Source organism: Danio rerio, chromosome 7, assembly GCF_052040795.2.
Source record: "Danio rerio strain M-AB ecotype USA chromosome 7, GRCz13ab, whole genome shotgun sequence".
In the NCBI taxonomy this organism is placed as follows: domain Eukaryota; kingdom Metazoa; phylum Chordata; class Actinopteri; order Cypriniformes; family Danionidae; genus Danio; species Danio rerio.
In genome coordinates this window covers 33342387-33366435 of record NC_141027.1, presented here as the reverse complement: position 1 = coordinate 33366435, position 24049 = coordinate 33342387, and the positions used below count along the sequence as shown (strand labels likewise).

At 38.1% G+C, this 24049-nt stretch overlaps 1 protein-coding gene across 5 annotated transcripts in view; it reads left to right on the top strand.

Annotated features, from left to right (window-relative positions):
- Positions 1-24049, top strand: part of itga11a (integrin, alpha 11a) — a 156950-nt gene that overhangs the window by 47148 nt on the left and 85753 nt on the right. For 3 of the 5 annotated variants that reach the window (XM_087259288.1, XM_087259291.1, XM_087259289.1), the window contains exon 2: positions 4650-4809. The exons of the other annotated variants lie outside the window; for them this stretch is intronic. The gene's annotated coding sequence lies outside the window, so the exon portion shown is untranslated. The remainder of the gene's footprint in view (positions 1-4649; positions 4810-24049) is intronic. 5 annotated transcript variants of the gene reach the window in all.

Below are 24049 nucleotides of genomic sequence, written 5' to 3'. Positions count from 1 at the left end.
CTTTCTCTCTCTCTCTCTCTCTCTCTCTCTCTCTCTCTCTCTCTCTCTCTCTCAGTCTGTCAATCTGATTACTGCAAGCGCTAATAAAGCTTACTGAATGTCCACAACATCACTCTGTTTATACGTCATACTCTCACTCTCTGTTCACAATATATGACCAAACTCAAACCATTCACTGCTGTACACTCTTAAAAGTCTATTTTCTGTACTGTAAAAAATGATATGACAAAAAGTCATGACAAATGTTTTTGTTACTTTAACGTAATTTAAAACAAGTAAATGTTTATTTTAATATTTTTGTCTGTTTTACTAATTTAAGTTGAGACAACTAGAAAATTTCATTTGATTTAACTAAAAAAATTTAAAGCGGCATGATTCTTTTACACTGTGTTCACTCTTAAGTGTTCTTTATTGGAATTGTTGGTTCCACAAAGAGCCTATAACATCCGTGGAACATTTTCATTCCACAAAATCTTTTTTCTTCTGGCAAACATCGGCTTTAAAAGCTTTACACTATGAAAAATGTAGATTTTTGACAAACTTGTTATTGCTTATAAAGATTATTATCTTAACATCACTCTCTTTACACCTACACTCACTTGCTGTTTATAACATATGATCAAACTCCTGCTCCCTTTGTAGTGTTTTTTTTTATTTATTATTTACCACAAAATAACCCTCGGTACAATCTTTAATTGAAACTTTGACATCCATGGAATCTTTTCTGTCCACAAATGGTTCTTTGTAGGGGAAAAAGTTTTACTTTGTTTAAATGTTCTTCACAACGTGAAGAAAATGCTTCTGAAATTAACCAAGAAAGTTATTATTTCGGGGTGACATGGTGGCTCAGTGTTTAGCACTGTCGTCTAGCAGCAAGAAGGTGGCTGGTTCGAGTCCCTGCTGGATCAGTTGGCATTTCTGTGTGGAGTTTGCATGTTCTCCCTGTGTTCACGTGGGTTCACAGTCTAAAAAAATGCGCTAAAGGTGAATTGAATAAACTAAATTGGCCATAGTGTATGTGTCTGTTGGATGTGTATAAAACATCCAGTGGGTATGGATCTTTCCCAGTACTGGGTTGCAGGTGGAAGGGCATCTACTGTGTAAAACAAATGCTGGATAAGTAGGCGGTTAATTCCGCTGTAGCAACCCTTGATGACATAAAGGAACTAAGTCAAAGAAAAATTCATGAATGAATGAATTATTTTTTGTGCCCATGTCTATGAAAATTCCATTTTGCTTTTCCAGTCAGCTTTGTTTAAAAGGTTTTAAAATAACTTCTCTGCTGTAATCAAAACTCAGAAAGTGAGCAAAGACTGAAAGCTTTAAAACTGGTTAAAGAGGACTATAATTATTAAAGAGAGACTACTGTTGTGTGTAATAGAAATAAAGCTCAGTGTGTTTTTTGGAATATTTAGTAGGCCTACTATTAAAGCTATGAGTGAGAGAGAATATAACACATTATTAAATGCAAACATTTTATCAAACTTCTTATTTTTTGTGAAAAATGTAAAGAAGTAGAAAAACAAACATTTTAGGGTGCTTTGATTTTTGCAAAAGCTTCATGACTGAGAAAGCATGGTTGAGTGGGATTTTTATGTTTTACTGCCCTCTTGTGGGCCACAGCAATATTACATTACTCTTTACAGAGGTTAAACAACAATAGATTGAGTAGTTTATGAATATTTCACTCAGAAAAAGTCATTATTCTCTGAATGTCTTATTTATTTCTGTGTACAGCAAAAGGAGATATTTGGGTGGAAAGTGCAGTTAAAGAGAATTGTGACTGAGGCTGTCATTCTAAGTAATATTTACATTTTATGTTCAAAAGAAAGTCACATACAACACGGAGTGTATGAATGTTTATTTTTGACTGTCCTTTAAAAAGTGTTTTTCACTACAGGCCTTCAACAATAGTCATATTGATTGATTGATTGATTGATTGATTGATTGATTGATTGATTGATTGATTGATTGATGTCTCTCCTCACTACAGCAGCTGTATTATATTGTGACAAATAAAGGAAATACAAGAAATATTGTGAAATGTTAGAATATAAAATAACTTTTTTTATTGGTATGTATATTAAAGGGGTGACACGGTGGCTCAGTGGTTAGCACTGTCACCTTGCAGTAAGAAGGTCGCTGGTTCGAGTCCTGTCTGGGTCAGTTAGCGTTTCTGTGTGGAGTTGACATGTTCTCCCTGTGTTGTCGTTGTGCTCCGGTTACCCCCACAGTCCAAAGACATGCAGTACAGGTGAACTGGGTAAACAAAATTGGCCATTGTGGATGAGTGTGTATGGATGTTTTTTCAGTAATGGGTTGAATGAATTAATTAATGAGTGAAAATAAAAATATACTTTTTTTCAGTGATGGTAAAACATCCATTACTCCAGTGATCATCATCACAAGATCCTTCAGGATCTATTGTACATTTACATTTATCCAAAGCGAATAACAATTGATGATAAAAGAAGCACATCAAATCAAAAGAGTTGCAGTATGTAAACGCTATGATCCGCCTAAGTTACTTAGTCTACAAGTCTAAGGTGTTGTTTGTTTGTTTGTTTGCTTGTTGAAAAGGGAGGAGAGAGTGTGTCCAGGGGGTGAAGGTGGTTAAGAAGTATTAGGTACATAAAAGAAAGTGTCTGGTACATGTGATACACACCTACAGGTGGTTTGTAAAGCCCACTCACCTGCGTGAAGCACACTAAGAACTGCAAGAGGTCTTCCAGAAACATGGAGTGTTGATGGGTTCACGGTGATGCAGTGGGTAGCATGATCGCCTCACAGCAAACAGGTCTCTGGTTCAAGCCTAGGCTGGGTCAGTTGGCGTTTCTGTGTGGAGTTTGCATGTTCTCCCCGTGTTCTCGAGGGTTTCCTCCGGGTGATCCAGTTTCGACCACAAGTCCAAAGACATGCCGTACAGGTAAAAAAGGTTGGCTAAATTGTCCGTAGTGTATGTGTGTAAATGAGTGTGTATGGATGTTTCCAAAGACATGCGGTAACAGGTGAATTGGGTAGGCTAAATTGTCTATAGTGTATGTGTGTGAATAAGTGTGTATGGATATTTCCCAGTGATAGGTTGTGGTTGGAAGGGCATGCGCTGCGTAAAGCATATGCTAGATAGGTTGGCGGTTAATTCCGCGGTGGCAACCCCAAATTAATAAAGGGACTAAGCTGAAAAGAAAGTGAATGAATGAATGAATGAATGGAGTGTTGATAAAGAGCCTGATGCATACAGAGAAGACAGGTTGTGTCCTACAGATGATTTGTAAAGCTCACTCATGCACCTGTGTGAAGCACACTCAATTGCAGTCTTGTTGGTGGGCAGTTAAATGATTAAGTATTGATGATGAGTCTTCAGATGCTTCTTGAAAATGGTCAGAGACTCAGCTGCTCACGTAGAGTTTGGTAAGTTATTCCACCAGGATGGAACAATAAAGGTTCCATCCAAAGGTCTTTGCATTAGATTTTCAGTACCCAAGAGCAGATAAGCTTCAAGTAGTGTGCTCAAATGAATTGTAATCGAAATTAAAAATAAAGTTTCAGTATTGTTGAAAGAACAATATTTGTTTGACACTTTTGTTAATGGTCTGAATTTACTGTCACGTTTGATCACTTTACAATTTTTGTTAGTAAAAAGTAACCATTTGTCAAATTGATTACAAACATTTCTTCAAAATACCTTTTTCTGTTCAGAGGAGGAAAGTATGTCATACACATTTTTAAGTGAACTAAACAAACTCTTTTATGGGTCATATCTGATGCATTGAATAATGCTGGGAAATTGCGTTACAGTAGTGGAATAAAAAATATTTTGTCCAAGAACGCAAAGTACATACCGTCTGCAAGTGCTCATTAAAAAAATGAGAATAAATGACTGAGATAAGCCATGCCTTTGAACTTCCCAAAGACCTATTTGCTGGAATTGTACCTACAGAAGCAAAGATAAGGACACAGCATGCAGCAAATATCTGATCTGATCTCATTCCTGAAAGTCCTCTTATAGTTCACCTAAAAATAAAAATTAACTCACTGTTTAATTACCCTTGAGTGGTTCCAAACCTTTGAGTTTCTTTTTTTTTTGTTAAACACAAAGTAAGATTTTTAAAAGAATGTTTAATAACTGTAACCTCCCATAGTAAGAAAAGCACAATGGAAGTCAATGCTTACCACTTTCCAGCATTTTTCAAAATAATTATTTTGTGTTCAACAGAAGAAGGAAACTCAAACATGTTTGTGACAAGTGTGAGGAAAATGACCATATAATTTTAGTCAAAGCGTATCCCTTTAACTGTTTTTTAGTGGTTTTTACTGGATCTAGACAGCAAGATTCTACAATAAGTTGTACGTTCTGTGTTGTGTTAGACAGTGATGATAAGAAGTTTTCACTGAACGTGAATGTGCATGCATGTGTTTGTTTCGTTATCTGGTTATATTGGTTGCATTTTTATTTCGCTGTTCGCTGATCAATAACTAAATAATAACACCAGGGGGCAGTATTATACATTTTGCCAGAGTTTATACTCCCTCTCGTATGATGGGATTCGATGCAGACTCAGTTCTTCTGGCTTGACTGTTCACCAGATCTGTCTGCACAGAAAGTGTTACTCTAGTGGAACTTTTAATGTGCACTTCTTTGGTTACAGTTTCCCATGTACATGACACAATGTTCCAGCAACACGCCGTCTGCACAGAAACCACTTCCTCTGAAGTCAGGGGGCGAAGGGGAAAAAGTAGAGGCCTTCAGGAAGGAGACAGGAGAGGAACTGATGAACTGATGTCTTTGTGGAATATAAGAAGAAGAAGGTGTGTAACAGGGGACATGGGCATGATAGCTGAACTTTAATGAATTAACTTTAAAGGGAAATATCAACCAAAAATATGTACATGACATGAACATTTTGAAACATCTTTCAAAATAACTGCTTTTGTTGTGTTCTCACTGGAGGCAGGGTAAAGAAGAGTAAATAATGACAGATCTATTTCTATTGTAAAGACACTCATTTTTAAATGAAAAGTGCTTAGGTGTGACTGTGTGAACTGACTCTAGTGGTTTTCTGACACTTAATTGCATGTGAATTGCAGTTAAAATACATTTCAATAACATTAATATTTACATCAAATGCAATTAGGTGAACTTTAGAGTGATTTTGACCTAAAGTAGGACTAAAGTACATCTTAATATGTTTTTTTTTTCACAATTATATTGGCTTAACAAGGAAACATGCTATCAATACGCTAAAAAATATGTCAACCACGTTTGAAAGGTACAGGAAACTCTTTAATTACAAATATACAAATATTAGAAATATGCATGCTACCAATATGCTAATTAGCAACAGGTTAACAAAGTGGTAGGCTGTATAATATCCTAAACATGCTATGAACATGCTAACTTGTGTTAACAATGAGGTAAAACAAATTAGTCATGGACATCTACATATCATGTCACAACAACATGGTAATTTGTGTTAACAGTAAGAAACTGAGAAATGTGCTAATCCATGCAACATGCTAAATATGCTAATCCATGCAATCATAGATACACTAAATATCGCATACAGACCCTGAGCATGCGTCAATTGCTCCGCCATATTTGTACAGTGCTCCCAGGGCAAGTGTCATTCAACCACACTAGTCAACAAGACAGTGTTACTACGTGAAGATGCTGGACTTTAGCACTGTCTACGGGTGTAGTAACGAGCAAACAAAGAAAAAAAGCACAAAGGCAGAACATTTCATATGTAAGATTTTGTTTTTTACGTTTTTGTATGTTATTGATGATAATACAGTCACTTAGTGCATTCACCATAAGGTAAAGTAGCACCAACTTGCACTAAACACTCTGCTTATGCTAGTTTTGTTGAATAAAATAAGCAAACAATGCAGAAGAAATAACAATAAGACGCTGCGGTGCCAGAAATTTGTATTATTGTCAGCTCAGTGAACGATTCATTCATAACGGAGATTTATTCACAAACGAATCACTCCCTCCGTCAGAATGAGAAGTGAAAGCTGGAGTGGAGGTGTGTTTCAGGACACAGATTAGATTAAACCTAACAGGGAGGGTGGATAGTACATTTCCATACACACAAACACAAGCTTTTTGTCAGGAATATCTGTGTGATTACTTATATTTCAATGTAAAAGAGTGATGTAATATTATACATTTCATAATTAAAAAAATAATAATTGCATACTGACCTCCCAGAAAACTCCCGATCATTTATATATGTATATCTCTGGCTCAGTCCTCCACTGCAGCTTGATCCCGCATTCATTTCAAAGGAGCGTTACTCTGTACTTAAAATGGCAGCTCTATTGACGCATTCCTTCCAATAGACAACAACAGGGTAGGCGACATCTAATGTATATATCCATGCCATGCAATATTGTTAAGTAAGCTACACTCAAATTTCTAATTGACTACCTGAGTAACTTAACCCTTTCCAAAGTTATTTTAACTTTTAGTTGTGGCTTTGTTATCTAGTTAGATCTGCTGTCTTTTAAATATGGTTAACATGTACTCTTAAATGAACTAAGAACCATTTATGGAAAACTAAAATTTCATTAAAAGTAATTTCGACAAAAACTGTATGGATTTTTGTATTAATCATGTTTTAATCATGATAATGGTATTGTTATGTATTTGTGTTTTTTGTGCTCTGTTTTCTCTGTGTTTTTTCCCTCTCTCTCTCTCGCTCTGTTCTCCCGTATCTGCTCTCATGTATTCTCAGGTTCTGTTCATTGGTCCATTCAGCTGTCAGTCATTCCTCTCCGGTTACGTCACTCTTACGTCACATCCAATGAGCAAAGACCTCCCGTCTTAAAAGCGCGCGCCAGACCACTCGCTCTTTCTTGTTTTCTTGCTTTCTTGCTTGCATTTTCTCTTTTGCTGTTTGTCGCTTGTTTGTATTTACCGCGTGCGTTTTGAAATAACCCCGTCTAACTGTGTTTTGTTGTTGCTTGTTTCTGTGTGCACGTTATCCGTCCGTTATTCGTACATTGTTCTTAGTTTATCGTTGTTTACGAGGCTTGGACGAAGCGGACAGGTAAGAAGGTCACGTGACATACATTTCGCAACACTCAGGACTACTCTGCTGTCTAGTACACTAGGTTAGGGGCGAGCGCCACTCCTTGTAATTTTTGGATAGATAGATAGAGTAGATAGTTAGGACTCGGAAGATCTTCGTGTGTTAATTATACTGTTTTTCACATAGTTAGTTAGCTAGATGCTTCTGGGAAGTTAGATTTAGTTTGGGTTTTGTTCTTTTCATTTCTTTAGCGCCGCCCGCGTCCCTTCTGCCAGCTCTCTTGTTTTTCCCGTCTTTATTTGTCTCAGTGTTTGTACATATTGTAAATAGAATATTTTTGCTTTACTTACTTTTTCTTTATTTTTGATTAATTCGTTGTTGTTGTTCACTTTGGGATTGTAAATAAAAGCACACATTTTTTTTGGCATTTTTTTGGTTGTCTTTCCACTCATTCACTGTTTATATAAATATATTTTAATTAAATAAATGTCAAACCCCACACCCTAGACTAACTTCAGGGGGGTTTGTAACATTTTTGGGGGCTCGTCCGGGATCATTTAACCCATTTTTAAACAATTAAAATTGTTTGTATTTATAGTTTGAGTGTGAAAGCAACCTGCTAATTTACGAAGGCCCACTGTAGGCCCGACCCGCGGAACGCGCTGCTCAGGTAAACACGCGCACACACACACACATTTCTCTCTGTATTGTTTCTGGTATAAGTAAATAAACAGGATGGCATTGTTTGATTTACAGACATTTATTAATAATCCAACCGTAGAACAATTCGACCGCTGTAGAAAAGATGATTTATTACAGATAGCGGACCATTTCAAAATTTCAGTGGTAAAACAAGGTCTTAAGAAAAATATTAAGAGTGCCTTATACGAAAGGTTGGTTGAATTAAAGGTTCTCAAAATGCCTGTTGTGGAAGAGGAAGAAACCGAGTTTCTTGGTGCTGGCGCGCAAAGCTCAAGTGCAGATGAGCCGGATGAAGGGCGAAATGAAAGCGGTGCTGCGGCTGCGCTCACTGAAGGCAAGCCAACACTGTCACCTTTCGATCCGTTTTCCCCCGTTTATTCTGGGTCTAAAGAGGATGGACGTTTAAAAGTCCGCCTGGCCCGTTTACAGTTTGAGGCACAGGAAAGGGCACAAGCGCGTCAGGCTGAGATGGAACTGAGACTCGAAATCCGCAGGCTTGAAATTACGGCCGAAAAAGAGGTGAAGCTGCGTCAGCTGGAGTTGGAGGCTTTAAAAACTCCTCCTAAAGTGGCTGCGCAGTCCACCCGTGCTGAGACCTCTGTTGCTCCGGTGGGCGATCCAACCTCAACCACCTTCGATATAAGCAAATATGTATCTCTCGTACCAATATTTAGAGAATCCGAAGTCGATACATATTTTAGCGCTTTCGAGCGCATAGCGGCTTCTTTTCGCTGGCCTAAAGATTCATGGTCCCTTCTTCTCCAGTGCAAATTGGTTGGAAAGGCACAGGAGGTTTTTGCTACACTGTCCTTAGAGGACAGCCTTAATTATGATACTGCTAAATCAGCAATCCTCCGTGCTTATGAACTCGTACCTGAAGCATACAGACAGAAATTTAGAAATCACAAAAAGCTTTCTAGCCAGACTTTTGTTGAGTACGCGCGAGAAAAAGGCGTTCTTTTTGATAAATGGTGTAATGCAAGTAAGGCAACTGACTTTAATTCGTTAAGAGAATTAATTTTGCTTGAAGAATTTAAAGATAGATTGCCTGAACGTGTAGTGGTATACCTTAACGAACAAAAAGTTGTGTCGTTGTCACAGGCAGCTGTGTTGGCAGATGAGTTTGTGCTTACGCACAAAAATGTGTTCTATCCAGTCCGATCGGATAAAAATCCCACTGTTCAGTCTGTGAATTTTCCACGTATTCCGACTGCTACTTCCCGACCTAAAGAGGCAATAGAGTGTTACTACTGCCATAAGAAAGGGCACAAATTATCTGAATGTTCCACGCTGAAGCGAAAAAATCCGCAACAGCCATCTAAAAGTGTTGGTTTTGCAAAATCTATTTTAACTAACGGCAATGATGAGAGCACTGATCCGAGCTACACACCGTTCTTGCTCAGGGGTCTAATTTCATTATCTGGCAACCCTGAAGATCAGTGTGAGATTGTACTGCTGCGTGATACAGGCGCTTCTCACTCGTTTATGGTAGAAAATGCATTATCTCTGCCTGAACACTCATCTTGTGGATCTAATATTTTAGTCCAAGGCATTGAGATGGGTTTTGTAAACGTGCCACTATATCGCGTTCATTTACAGTGCGATTTGTTCACTGGGTTTGTGTCGGTCGGCATTCGTCCTTCTCTTCCTGTTAAAGGAGTTTCATTTATTCTAGGTAATGATTTGGCCGGTGGTAAAGTAATGCCTATCTTAGAAGTTACTGATCACCCCAATCTTACCTATTGTCCAGACGAATTATCAGTAAATCACCCAGATACTTTCCCAGCGTGCGTAATGACGCGCGCCATGTCACGGAAAGATGATTCAGTTGATTTATCAAACTCTTTTATTGCGCCAGTATTTTCTGAGAATGTAGTTTCTCCTCCAGACAAAACAGCTACACAGAAACAACAGGAAAAATCAGAATATTTTAATTTTGATGGTGATGCTCTGAGTTTGCCCGTTACTCGTCAGCAGATTATTGCTGCGCAGAAAGATGATGATTCTTTGGTAAAGTGCTTCGACTCCGTTGTTGATTCAGATCAGATTGATAAAAAGCAAATTGCGTATTTCTTTGAAAATGGCTTGTTGATGCGCAAGTGGTGCTCTAATATTGAGACTGATGCTGATTGGAATAATGTCTATCAAATTGTCGTTCCCTCCGCTTACCGCCAACATGTATTATGTCTAGCACACGATCATGTGATGTCAGGTCATTTAGGTATCACGAAAACATACAATCGGATACTTAAACATTTCTTTTGGCCTTGTTTAAAGAAGGACGTCGTGCAGTTTTGTCGCACCTGCCATACGTGCCAATGCATGGGGAAGCCAAACCAGGTAATTCCACCTGCTCCTCTTTTTCCCATCCCAGTCATAGGAGAGCCATTTGAACATGTAATTATTGATTGTGTGGGTCCACTACCTAAAACCAAAACAGGTAATCAGTTTCTACTAACAATAATGTGTACTGCTACTCGATTTCCCGAGGCAATACCGCTCCGCAGAATTACAGCTCCTCTTATAATCAAATCATTGATTAAATTTTTCTCCACATTCGGCTTACCAAAAATCATACAAACTGACCAAGGATCAAATTTTATGTCAAAAATGTTTGCTCAAGTTCTAAAATCACTGTCTATCACCCACCGAGTATCAAGTGCTTATCACCCACAAAGTCAAGGTGCTCTCGAGCGATTTCACCAGACGCTCAAGTCTATGTTAAAGAAATACTGTGCGGATACCTGCAAAGACTGGGATGAGGGCGTTCCATTGGTACTATTAGCGGTGAGAGAAACTATCCAAGAGTCTCTTGGGTTTAGCCCCGCTCAGCTTGTATTCGGTCACTATTTGCGAACTCCTCTTAAACTTCTGAAAGAGAACATTTTGGAAATTAAGGAAAGTCCTAAAATGAATGTTCTTAGTTATGTCAGCCGTTTTAGAGAACGTTTACATGATGCCTGTAAATTGGCAAAAGAATCACTTAAAGCTGCGCAAAATGTCATGAAGCGTCAGTATGACACCCGAGCAGTCGCGCGCTCTTTTCAGCCCGGCGATCAGGTGCTCGTACTGTTGCCAATGCCTGGTTCTGCTCTCTCTGCCCGCTTTTCTGGACCCTATGTGGTGCAGAAAAAGTTAAGCGAGACAGATTACGTAATTGAAACACCTGACAGAAAACGCAAATCGCGCGTATGTCATGTTAACATGTTAAAAACGTACCATGTTAAAGAGAAAACTCAGATCACCACACCTGTTCTTCCTGCTGTTGCAGTTGTGAGCGATGTTACGCATTCTGAAGCTGATGATGATGGCCTGGTGTTACGCAATGCTCATCAGCAGTGCGCTCGTTTAACTAATTCAGAGATGCTGAAAAATCTGAATTCACATCTCACGTATTTATCAGATTCTCAAAGGCAAGATATCATTCATTTAATTCAGAAATTCCCCAATCTTTTCAGTGACACTCCAACGCAAACATCCGTAATTAAACATGACATCAATATTCAAAATTCTTCCCCAATAAAGCAACATCCTTACCGTGTGAACGCACACAAGCGTGCTATTATGAGGAAGGAGGTTGAATATTTGATGGAAAATGGTCTTGCAGTTCCTAGTTGCAGTCCATGGAGTTCACCGTGCGTTCTGGTACCCAAACCAGACGGAACATTTAGATTCTGCACAGATTACCGTAAGGTTAATGCTGTCACTGTCCCAGATTGCTACCCTTTACCCCGTATGGAAGATTGTATTGACAACCTTGGTTCAGCTAGTTTTGTCACTAAACTTGATTTGTTAAAGGGCTACTGGCAAATTAAATTAACTCCGCAAGCTTCTGCTATCTCAGCCTTCGTTACACCAGATCACTTCATGCAATATTCAGTTATGGCCTTCGGATTGCGAAACGCACCTGCCACATTTCAAAGATTAATTAATACGGTTTTATTCGGCGTTCCAAATTGTAACGCATATTTGGATGATTTAGTGGTTTATTCATCTGAGTGGTCTGAACACATTTCTTTGCTGCACACTGTTTTTGAAAAACTGTCCAACGCCACATTAACATTAAATTTGGCAAAATGTGAATTTGCTAGGGCGACCGTCACATACCTTGGTAAGGAAGTTGGTCAAGGTCAAGTTCGGCCAGTCGCTCCGCCATAGCCGAATTTCCCGTACCTAAAACCAGGCGAGAGTTGCACCGGTTTTTGGGTATGTCGGGGTACTATCGGAGTTTCTGCCGAAACTTTTCCAGTGTGGTTTCACCCCTAACGAATTTACTTAGTCCTTCTCAGCAATTTGTTTGGTCAGCTGAGTGTCAGCATGCTTTTGAGAGCATAAAAGCTTTGCTCTGCTGCGCTCCTGTCCTCGCGGCCCCAGATTTCACCACTCCTTTTAAACTGGAAGTAGACGCGAGTGCTTTAGGTGCTGGCGCGGTACTTATTCAGGAGGACCGTGATGGCATCGAGCACCCAGTCTGTTATTTTTCCAGAAAATTCAACAAACACCAAATTAATTACTCCACTATCGAAAAGGAAGCACTTGCATTACTATTGGCATTACAATACTTTGAAGTTTACCTTGGTTCCAGTTCGTTTCCAATCATGGTTTACACCGATCACAATCCGTTAGTTTTTCTCTCCCGTATGTACAATCAAAATCAGCGCCTCATGCGCTGGGCTTTGATTGTACAGAATTACAACCTGGAAATCCGTCACAAGAAAGGCACCGACAATATAGTGGCCGATGCTCTTTCCAGGTGTGTGTAGTTGGTCGTAATTAAACCGCATGGTTTGTTTTGCGAGTTTTTTTTCTTTCTATTTCACAATTTTTTTTTAACAAACAATATTATATGTTTGTTCTCATGGGTGGGAGTGTTATGTATTTGTGTTTTTTGTGCTCTGTTTTCTCTGTGTTTTTTCCCTCTCTCTCTCTCGCTCTGTTCTCCCGTATCTGCTCTCATGTATTCTCAGGTTCTGTTCATTGGTCCATTCAGCTGTCAGTCATTCCTCTCCGGTTACGTCACTCTTACGTCACATCCAATGAGCAAAGACCTCCCGTCTTAAAAGCGCGCGCCAGACCACTCGCTCTTTCTTGTTTTCTTGCTTTCTTGCTTGCATTTTCTCTTTTGCTGTTTGTCGCTTGTTTGTATTTACCGCGTGCGTTTTGAAATAACCCCGTCTAACTGTGTTTTGTTGTTGCTTGTTTCTGTGTGCACGTTATCCGTCCGTTATTCGTACATTGTTCTTAGTTTATCGTTGTTTACGAGGCTTGGACGAAGCGGACAGGTAAGAAGGTCACGTGACATACATTTCGCAACACTCAGGACTACTCTGCTGTCTAGTACACTAGGTTAGGGGCGAGCGCCACTCCTTGTACTTTTTGGATAGATAGATAGAGTAGATAGTTAGGACTCGGAAGATCTTCGTGTGTTAATTATACTGTTTTTCACATAGTTAGTTAGCTAGATGCTTCTGGGAAGTTAGATTTAGTTTGGGTTTTGTTCTTTTCATTTCTTTAGCGCCGCCCGCGTCCCTTCTGCCAGCTCTCTTGTTTTTCCCGTCTTTATTTGTCTCAGTGTTTGTACATATTGTAAATAGAATATTTTTGCTTTACTTACTTTTTCTTTATTTTTGATTAATTCGTTGTTGTTGTTCACTTTGGGATTGTAAATAAAAGCACACATTTTTTTTGGCATTACTTTGGTTGTCTTTCTCACTCATTCACTATTTATATAAATATATTTTAATTAAATAAATGTCAAACCCCACACCCTAGACTAACATCAGGGGTTTGTAACAGGTATTATTTTAGGTTTGAAATGTATCTGGTTTAAATATATAATATTAAGCATGCTACAATCAAAGTTGTAAGAAATAACTGTTTGTACATGTTAAAATGTTAACCATTTCATAAAAAAGATATTTTAAAATGCACATGAAGTAAAACTTTTAATCTGCCTTTAATTATTATGTTAATGGAAATAAATTATGTTTCAAGAGTTCACACTTAGCTGATGATTGATTGTAAAGCTTGTTTGGCATGCTGTCCCGGGAGAGAGCCTTGAGCTCTTAAGAACCTTGAGCCCGGGGCTCCCTCCTGTTTGCAAGGTGAGAGGGGAGTTTGAGCTCAGGTGGAACTCCCCTGCTGTAGTAGCTAATGAACAGATAGTCATTGCTCTTAAGAGATAACTATTTACTAGGAGCATGTCTATGGTGCCGATTTGGATTAGTCAATTAACATAAGTTGCATGTTTTTGGACATTGGGAGGAAACCGGGGAACCCAGGGGAAACCCACGTGACCACAGTGAGAACATGTAAACTCCGCACAGAAACGTCAGCTGCCTTGGTAAGTACTAGAACCATTGATGTTCCTGCTGTGAGGCTACAGTGTTAACCCCTGGGCCACCGTGCCACCCATCTGGGAAAGGAGGGGGAGTAGGTGTGGAAGGGGGGATTCTTCAAAACGAAGATGGCTGTTATATGGAACATAGGGTATTTATATTGGCTTAGGAATTGTCTGATTGGTGAATCATAATTTGGATAATGTGAGACCAGTCGCAAGCAATCATAAGCACGTGATCCTCTTGAAAATAGTTTATAAATAAACTTCGATAAAAAAAGAATAAAGTAAAAAGTTATTTTGTTTTATTTTAATGATTATCAACTTAATTTTTTTTAGACTTTGAAATTGCACTGCTGACCACGACCTTTGTAGATAAGCTTCTCTTTTATACATTTTTTCTCAACAATATAACTTCCCCTGTAGGCTCCATACATCTTCATGTTTAAAACATCTTAAGTGTTAACAACCCATGTGAGTCCACCCACCCTCCTCATCCACCATAACTCTCTGCATTTTTCCTCAAAGTGATACATGAAGGTTTGCATTGCACACGTGGCATTTTTCCCCTCATAAAGACATTAGTCTGTTAACCCCGTCACATCATTACAGGCTTATTCTGCTGAGTTACTGCTGCTGCCCCACAGGGTTAACTGGCTTGCTGGAAACAGATCCGTCTCACGAGCTGATAACTTTAAACAAGATTTAAACATCATGCAACGTTCTCATAAAGACTTACACACTTCTGCACATCATATTTGACTGATTCACTGCACATATGCGAAAGTGGTCGCAAAAGACAGCTTATAGACGTCGTTTTAGAATTATTGCAACACAAATGTAAGTGAGTGTAAGCTATCCCTTTATGCATGCCTCAGGGTGTCATTAATAAAGAATATAATAAACCATCTACCGTTTCTTCTATTAAAAAAATATTCAAATTTACGGTAAGAATAACTGTATAAAATAACAGTCGGACATGTAAGAGCTAAATTATCTCTTTTTGGATGTACTCACTGAGTTAAATCTTCTTTGGCAGTATAAAGATGCTTTTTATTTTAGTGTGAATGGTAGTAAATTGTAATAGTTAAAGGCTGTACCGAACTCAATGGTCACAGATGCTTTGATGTGGTCAGGCATCTATTTATCTGTGCATTGATGTTTGGTTAAGCTTTTTTGTGTGCTGTGCTGATCCAGTGCCAGGCACTGTGTTGCGTACAGAGGTCAACACTTTCATGTGTGTGTGTCTTTAGGACTGACAATCCAAAGAACAATATGTACTGTGTGAGATGTGTGTGTGTGGTCTGTCTGCAAGCTCACCTCTGAAGAACGGTGAGGCTTTAACCTAGAGCCACTGAGTCCAGTGGTCTTGCTTCAATTAAACCAGAGCTGTGAGTCTGCTTACACCTCTCGCAGAGGTGTACGGCAAAGCTTTATTAACAAACCACAGATTAGAATGAAAGAAGAGGAAATTGTGCTCAAGTCTATAAAAACTTTGCAGCCATCGAGCAGTCAAAGCCTGGTGGTGTTCCTGTCAACATTCAGGTGTGTGTCTGTAGGAAAGTACTATCAGCTTCTGGAGATTTTGTGTCAAACATAAAGACCTGGGAGAAATAGAAAAAATGTAAACGAGAGTTGCTTATTTTCAAAGAAATGATCAGTGTAACATTTTGCACAGTTGAGTGTGTTAGATCACACTCTTCACGCCAGATAAAGAATATCTAGAACTGGACACCAGATCCTGTCAGAAAATGTCTGCATCCGGACACCAAGCCAATATACCCAAACCTGTTAACCAGTATTCAACTGATCAACAGTCTTCTATCAATTGTTGTTGATAGAAATCCAGAAAGCAGTCGAGAGATGAATTCATGATGATAAAGAAAGAGCAGAGTTTATTGAATAATCTTAGTTTTGTGAGATTCAATGCTCAGACTTTGTCTGACCACAATAAATCCAACAAGTGTTATTAGACCACAAGCAATGGCAATGGAAAATTACTGCTTCACAACATTGTCCAGACACAATACAGACCCTAAAATGAAGACATTCTCTTACTCATGAAAACAATTGTCGCTTGAATCCACACAGTCATAAGATTTGAACAATATGGAAATAATTATAAAGAAATATAGAAAAATAGTAAGAATAAAAGATAAAAACATAATAAATAACAAATAATAATCAATAATAATAATAAAACCATTTATGATCAATAAAATGACAATGATAATTATATAAATGATTAATGACATAAATGAATGATTGATTTAAGTTAACACATAAGTTTGCTACAAGGACTTCTTCAAGTGCAACTGTCAGATTCAGTAAAAACTCCGCTCATTTTCTCCATAGGGACACGGATTTTAAGCACTGATTGATAAATCTTAGTTGACTTAGTTGTGAGCTTTGAGGTCATTAGGTTAGGTATGTTTTTGATGAACCATTAGTTCAGCTTAATTTTAAAATTTAGAATTAGAATTTAAATAAATTTTTTTGCAGATAAACAACATTGCCCATAATGCTGCATAGAAAATTCCATCAATCTTAGAGATGCTATATAGCTGGGATCACCAAACTTGTTCCTGGAGGTCCAGTGTCCTGCAGATTTGAGCTCCAACCCTAATCAAACACACCTGAACAAACTAATCAAGGTCTTACTATACTTGAAACACCCAGGCAGGTTTGTTGAGGCAAGTTGGAACTAAACCCTGCAGGGCACCGGACCTCCAGGAATGAGATTGGTGACCCCTGCTATATAGTATAAGGATGGCTTGCTGGCCAGTGAAACGTCTTGTGTGAAAACTACAAAAAAAAAAGATGTAAAAGTTACATTTCTTTTTGTATATAACTGATCATCTAGTAAAAGTAAGCTCAATTCATTTGACCCCCCGCTAATAGTAAATCATAAAATCCATCATGGAAAGAGATTTTGCTCTCTTGTTTAACATCTGTGGAAATATATCATACCTATGTTGGGAAAATGCCCATATGTGGACCTTATGAGACATGACGGTTTAGGACAAAGTAAATATACATCCAGATGACTGTCCAAACAGATCCTGTTCTAATATTCTTGGAATGTTTCTATAGAATTGTTCATATTAGGATGATGGTGATTTCCTATAGAGCAGACGGACTGAAAATAACCAATCATCAGTTCTTTTGTTTATTTTTCTTTTAACTAACAGGGTGGCACACAGCTTTCAAAAATTGGCCACACAATCAGCAACTGCTTACAAAAACAAGGTATAATATAAAAACTGCCAAAACTCAAACTCAAAAGTCAACTACTACAGACCAGCATATATCCTTAACGGGATAGTTTCCCCAATAAATTCTGTCATAATTTATTCACCCTTCACTTTTCCCAGATCTGTTTGACTTTTTTTCTTCTGACACAGAAGAATATTCATTCATTCATTTTCTTTTTGGCTTAGTCCCTTTATCAATCAGGGGTTGCCACAGCGGAGCGAACCGCCAACTTATCCAACATATGTTTTGCGCAGTAGATGCCCTTCCAGCCGCAACCCAACACAACTATAAACTCTTGCTTTCACACACATACACTACGGACAATTAAGCTTATTCAGTTTACCTGTAGCACATCTTTGGACTGGGAGAAACCGGAGCACCCGGAGAAAACCCACGTGAACACAGGGATAACATGCAAATCACATAAAGAACCACTTATGGGTGACTACATATTGAGTAAATTTTTCCGTGAACAATGCAGCCTATTATGATCGCTGATATTTATGATACCTGCAATAAAGGATCAGATGAAATGCAACCAATCATAAACATTAGAAGCAAAACAGCATAATAGCTTTATTTTTGTTAGAAAAACTATAATGACTAAAATATTAACTTAAAAATCATGCACATTTTGCTGTTTTTTATTGCCAGTATACAGTATATTAATTATATATATATATATATATATATATATATATATATATATATATATATATATATATATATATATATATATATATATATATATATATTATTTATATATATATATTAAATGAATTAAAAACCACAAGTGCACCCCCTGATGCTGGCCCTGGATCTCCTTTGTTGAATTCAGGCACTGTGGGATTTTCCACTCTTTTCATGGAGTGGAGCTTCTTTGTCTCTGGAACAATCTTTAATTCACCAAGCAGTATGTAAAATCAACAGGCTGAAAATCTGAGCTGGTATTTCCAGATGAACACCCGCTCCAGGTCCCCAGCTGTTTGGCCAGATCCAAACCCAGCCGTATTTCAGTACTCTTTGTAAAGATGCCTGTGCGATTTTTCCAGACCTTTTTGAACGACTTAGGAAGTGAGTCATACCCATTTGTGGAGCAATTATGTGTTTATTTTCACTTCTGTCCATAGCATATTTGCAATTTCTGCGGTGTCTGTGCCTTACGTCCAGGAAAGTGATATTGTTGAGTGCTTAATCTCTTTCTTGTTCATTCCTGACAAACTTTATTTCTGGCTGTGATTTTCATACAAGCTGATGAAGCAGACAGTAAAAATCTATTTAAGGTCTTTAAGTGACATTAGGAAAAAATCTGAGATTGTGATTTTTTTCATTTTATGGTGTTCTTAAAGGGCAGTTGGATTCGCAGTTTGAAGCGTTTGCATGCTCACGTCATGGATGAGGTCTTGTTACTGTAAGTGGTCAGTCTAGGATGAAAAGGAAGCTAATTTCTCTGAAGTCTGTCCAGCAACCCCTGACCTGGCCAAACATCAGAGGAGCGAACCGTAAACAGGGAAGTGCGCAATGTTTACTTCCCATCTTCTCAAATAGCTTGCTTTTTGAGATTCTCATGAGAAAAAATGCTTTTGTTTGAGTTATGGTTTATTAATATATTTGATCATTTCAGTGACAATTGTCATAGTCATTGAATTGAACTTTTAATTTGACAGATTTTAAACTGTACAAAATACAATTATTCCATACATTTTGAAACAAAACTGTTGAGGATAAAAACACATTAAAGCCCTGGGCTTATTTCCATTGTGGTCTCCGTGTTCACGTCAAGGGATAGGGGTGTCCCAATTCTCTTTAGCTTGAAGGCGTAGGGCTAAGGGAAAAGGGTGAATAGCCCTTCGAATGAAGATTTTTCAGGACCACACTCGAAACCAAGGGGTAAGAAAATTTTCCAGAATACACCAGCCACAACGGCGGATAGTTACACCCGGAAGTAAGGAGATCCACAAATTAGTATTTTTTGTCATTATTACGAATTTTTACAGCAAACAAGCACATGTTTTAATATATTCATAACCGCGTACGTGTTTTACTGTCATGCTTTAAAAAACCCTGCTAAAATAAAAAACGCTAAACAAATATTAAAATCCCATCCCCTAGTACTATATGAATGCTGTTGCCTCATGAAAGTGCTTAATTATTGTTTTTAATTTTCAATTTTGTTATTTTCATTCTACGTTTAATTGTTTTGTTTAAATATTATTTATTCATTTTCCTTCAGCTTAGTCCTTTATTTCTCATGGGTTGCCACGGAGGAATGGAGCGCCAACTATTTCGGTATATGTTTTATGCAGTGCATGCCCTTTCAGCCACAACCCAGTACTGGGAAACACCCATACACTCTTACTTTCACACATGCACTCATAAACTATAACTAATTTAGTCCATCCAATTCACCTATAACGGATGTCTTTGGACTGTGGGGGAAACCAGAGCACCCAGAGGAAACCCACGCAAACACGGGGAGAACATGCAAACTCTTCAGAGAATCAGAGAAACACTGACTAGCTCAGCTAGGACTCGAACCAGTGACCTTCTTGCTGTGAGGCGACAGTGCTAACCACTGAGCCACCATGCTGCCTTGTTGAGTATTGTCAAATTTTCTAAAAAAATGTCCAAAACTAAATTAATACAAATAGATTTTTATTGAATTTAAATAATTTTAGAGGGGAGATGCCCAAACTAGTCCCTGCTGGCCAAAGTTGACCCATGGTAACCTTTGATTTGGCCCACCATTCCATCTGAAAAGAGAGGGAGAATGTTAAAGGTGAAAGGGAGGATGGTTTAGAGACTGTCAATTCAAATTTTATGTAATCTTTTATTTATGTGTTTTATTGTTAATGTAAGGCGAACTGAAATGAAATATTTTAATTGAAATGCTGTAATTTAGTTTAAAATACTGGCATCTTTGACGAATAGAGGACAATGTAGTGACTTTGGTGAGCAAATCAGGCAGATAATACTTGACAAGTGTATTCAGCATTGATCTTCACTGTGTTATAAATGTGATTGTTTATGTTTTTATTGCAATAATTTATCATTTTGAAAAATATACTGCATTTGTACGATTCAAAGTTGGTCTGAACAATATATCTTTTAAGCATTGACATCGCAATGTGTGTATCTTCAATAGTCACATCGAAGGTTATTATTATCTATTAAAGATTTTAAAATACTTGGAAAAAAAAAACTTTATCATCCCAGCTGATCTAAATGAATGACATCTTTCCAAATAGAGTTATTCAAATCATTTGGTAAAATTGTATTCATATGCAATAAAATCGCGGTAAAACAAAATATCGCAATGTAAGATTTTTCCAATATCAAGCAGGCCTAATCAAAGCAATGTTTTCTATCGATTTTTAAATGATATGAACTAAATTAAGAAATTACCCATTGCAACTTTAATGTAAAATAGTTTGGTATATTTACCTTCGGGGCAAAGCAGTAGCGCAGTAGGTAGTGCTGTCGCCTCACAGCAAGAAGGTCGCTAGGTCTCTGGTTCGAACCTCGGCTCAGTTGGCGTTTCTGTGTGGAGTTTGCATGTCCTCCCTGCGTCCGCGTGGGTTTCCTCCGGGTGCTCCGGTTTCCCCCTACAGTCCAAAGACATGCAGTACAGGTGAATTGGGTAGGCTAAATTGTCCGTAGTGTATGAGTTTGTGGATGTTTCCCAGAGATGGGTTGCGGCTGGAAGGGCATCCGCTGCGTAAAAACGTGCTGGATAAGTTGGCGGTTCATTCTGCTGTGGTAACCCTGGATTAATACAGGGATTAAGCCGACAAGAAAATGAGCGAATGAATGAATATTTACCTTCGGCTCACAGCTCTCAATGGTATTTGGTTTTTGGCCCTTCATACGAAAAAAAATTGGGCACCCCTGTTTTAGAGTAATTAAAATGTTTAGTCAGTTTTCCAGTTTTATTTGACCTAAATATGCTAATTACCTTTTATTTCATATTTTACTTCAATGTTAATAGCCCTAGGACACTGGGAATGATGGGGGTCTTAATGTTTTCACTTGTTACTAAGTGAAATGTCCTTTAAATGACTGCATTGCTAGGAAATAAAAGGACAACAAAAAACATTTATATGAGAAAGAAATGACTCTACGTTACTGCTGCAAAAATGTTCTCGACCGCAAGAAGTATTATGCTTTCTCCTGCTAATGTGTCATCATATGGGATACATTTGCAGGGCCTGCTCACAGGGGCTCAGTTCGGCGTTTAAGCGGTCAACCCTGAAATAAATAATTACGTATAAGGCTCCTCAAACCTAATAATTACATGCTGGAAATGACGGAGCTTTGGGTTTTCCATGGTGATGCAGGAGAAAAGAAAGATATGATTTTCCCCCTTCTCTTACATTTTTCCATCCCGCTTCGTATGCAGTGATGCGGAAGCTCTATGAAACAGGAGCATTTCTTTTTAACGTGCACGCACGCGGCATCGGGTGATTTCAGACCACATTATGAGCTAATTGGTCAATGTTGAAACAACCGCCTGTGTTCGAGCAGCCGCTGAAGAGCTGACTCAAGTGAGAACAAACCAAGGCCAGAGCTCAGATTCAGCGTCAGGATTTCTGTAGCTTAAAAGCAGTGGTGTAAAGTAACTACTGTAATTACAAATACTACATATTTAAATTACTGTAAATGAGTAGTTTTTCTCAGAAATTTTAATTTACTGAGTAGTTTTCAAAATGTGTACTTTTACTTTCCCTTGTACATTATTAGTGCTGTATCGGTATTTTTACTCCACTACTTTCCTTCAACCTCCAGTCACTACTTTATTTATTTTATGTTTATGGGGATTAGAAAACTACCTCAAGACATGGGTGCTTCATAATTGCTGCAAACTGTTTGTAAGCATTAAAAGTGTACAAGAAAATGTTCAAAATCTTTACACGCTATAGCCCAAAGACTCTTTAGATGCATGTCACTGATGAGAAGATGACGGATGTTTACTGTATGATGACCAAAATGGCCTTAAACACCCAGCAAGCACAAGACGTCAACACGACGTCTGATTGACGTTGTACCATCATGGGGACGTTGCATTTTGTTTGGAAATGAAAATCGGGTTGACGTCAAACTTCAATGTCAGGCCAACATCAGTAATCAACAATCATGCTAAAACCAACCAAATATCAAGGTCTAATGATGTTACAGCTTGGCGTTGTGTGGACGTTACCACTATGTTGTCTATCAGATGTGGGATTTTGTTTGCCATACCTAAGCAATAAACTTCAATATTTGACATCATTATGATGTTGGTTTAAAAAGTTAGCTTGACATTGGATTTGGGTCACTTTCCCACACAACCTAAAATCAACCAAATATCAATGTCATTTGACATCATTATAGACATTAAAATAACGTTGTCCTTAGACGTTGAATTTTGGTCACCTGACATCACAACCTAAATGTAACCTAATAATAACGTCATATGATGTTGTGTGCCTGCTGGGCAATAATTAGATGCACTACAGATTGTTACGTTTACACACACATGCACAGATTACATGTAAATGCATCAGCTTTTAACAGCGTAATACTTACAAAAACGCTGAGTCATTCCATAACAAACATCACTTTGTTGATGGTACATACAGCAGTTTTGCTCTAACTATGTAGAACTTTTCCATTGGTGGTAAAAGGCAGGCAGTGTAACAATAATGAGTTTAAAATGTATGTTGCCTGATATTAAATTAAGCATAGTTTAAGTATTAGTTTTAATTCGTATAATTGAATAAAGTGATGATCTCATAAGAAAAAAAAATAAGTGTACAGTTCAGAACAGCACCAGTAGCCGGACACAATATTTTTAATTGTTCAATTGATTGTTCAATCTAAAATCTGACATTTGGCCGCCCCACCTGCAGAAATGATTTCTTTAGATGGCAAGCTTGTAAGTTGTGAAGTTAAAATGGAGCTCTGTTTCCCTGCTCAGTCTTTGGTTGTGTGTCTGCATGTCTGTGCATTTGTTTGCATGTTTGAGTACTTTGTGCATGCGCATGTGTGTGTTACGTGGTACAAATCATGTGGCTATTCCTGCTGTGGTCGGTGTGTGGTTTCAGTTTCCACATCTCTCCATGTTGCTACTGGCTCTGAGCGCCAGTCAACTCCACTGCCAGATATCTGGAAAAGTAAGAATGACTCACTACTCAGGCTAGACCATTTGCTCGCTTGCGTTCAGTATTTATATTAATGCCCTCTGCCATCTTTCACATTATATGAGCATATTGGTTCTATTGCCCAGCTTACAATTAAACACTCTCCATTCTCTCAGCAGTATTCTTGTGAATAACCACATCATGCGCAATAATAAAACCAAATAGGTCTAAGAGGGTTAAAAGCTCTTGCCACATCGTGCTAGAAATATGGAGACTCTCCAAAAGAAATATTGAGATTTTATGACACTTTTAAGAATTTGGTGCTATAGGGGGAAGAAAAGACCTCCATAGTGGCAAGAAAGGGGTATTTGGCGATAGGACATAGAACATTGTCATACTTACATTGGTTTATACAAATCTTGTAAATGATAGGACTTGGAAAAGAGTAAAATGACACACAATTGTACTTGATGTGTAAACTGTAAAAATAATTTGTATGAGCAGGTCTGTGCCATTTCCAGTATTCTTAGTTGCAATCAAATAACTGATATTCAACTCTGATGTTTGCCTACAAAGTTACTTCTGGCCTTGCTCCTTCT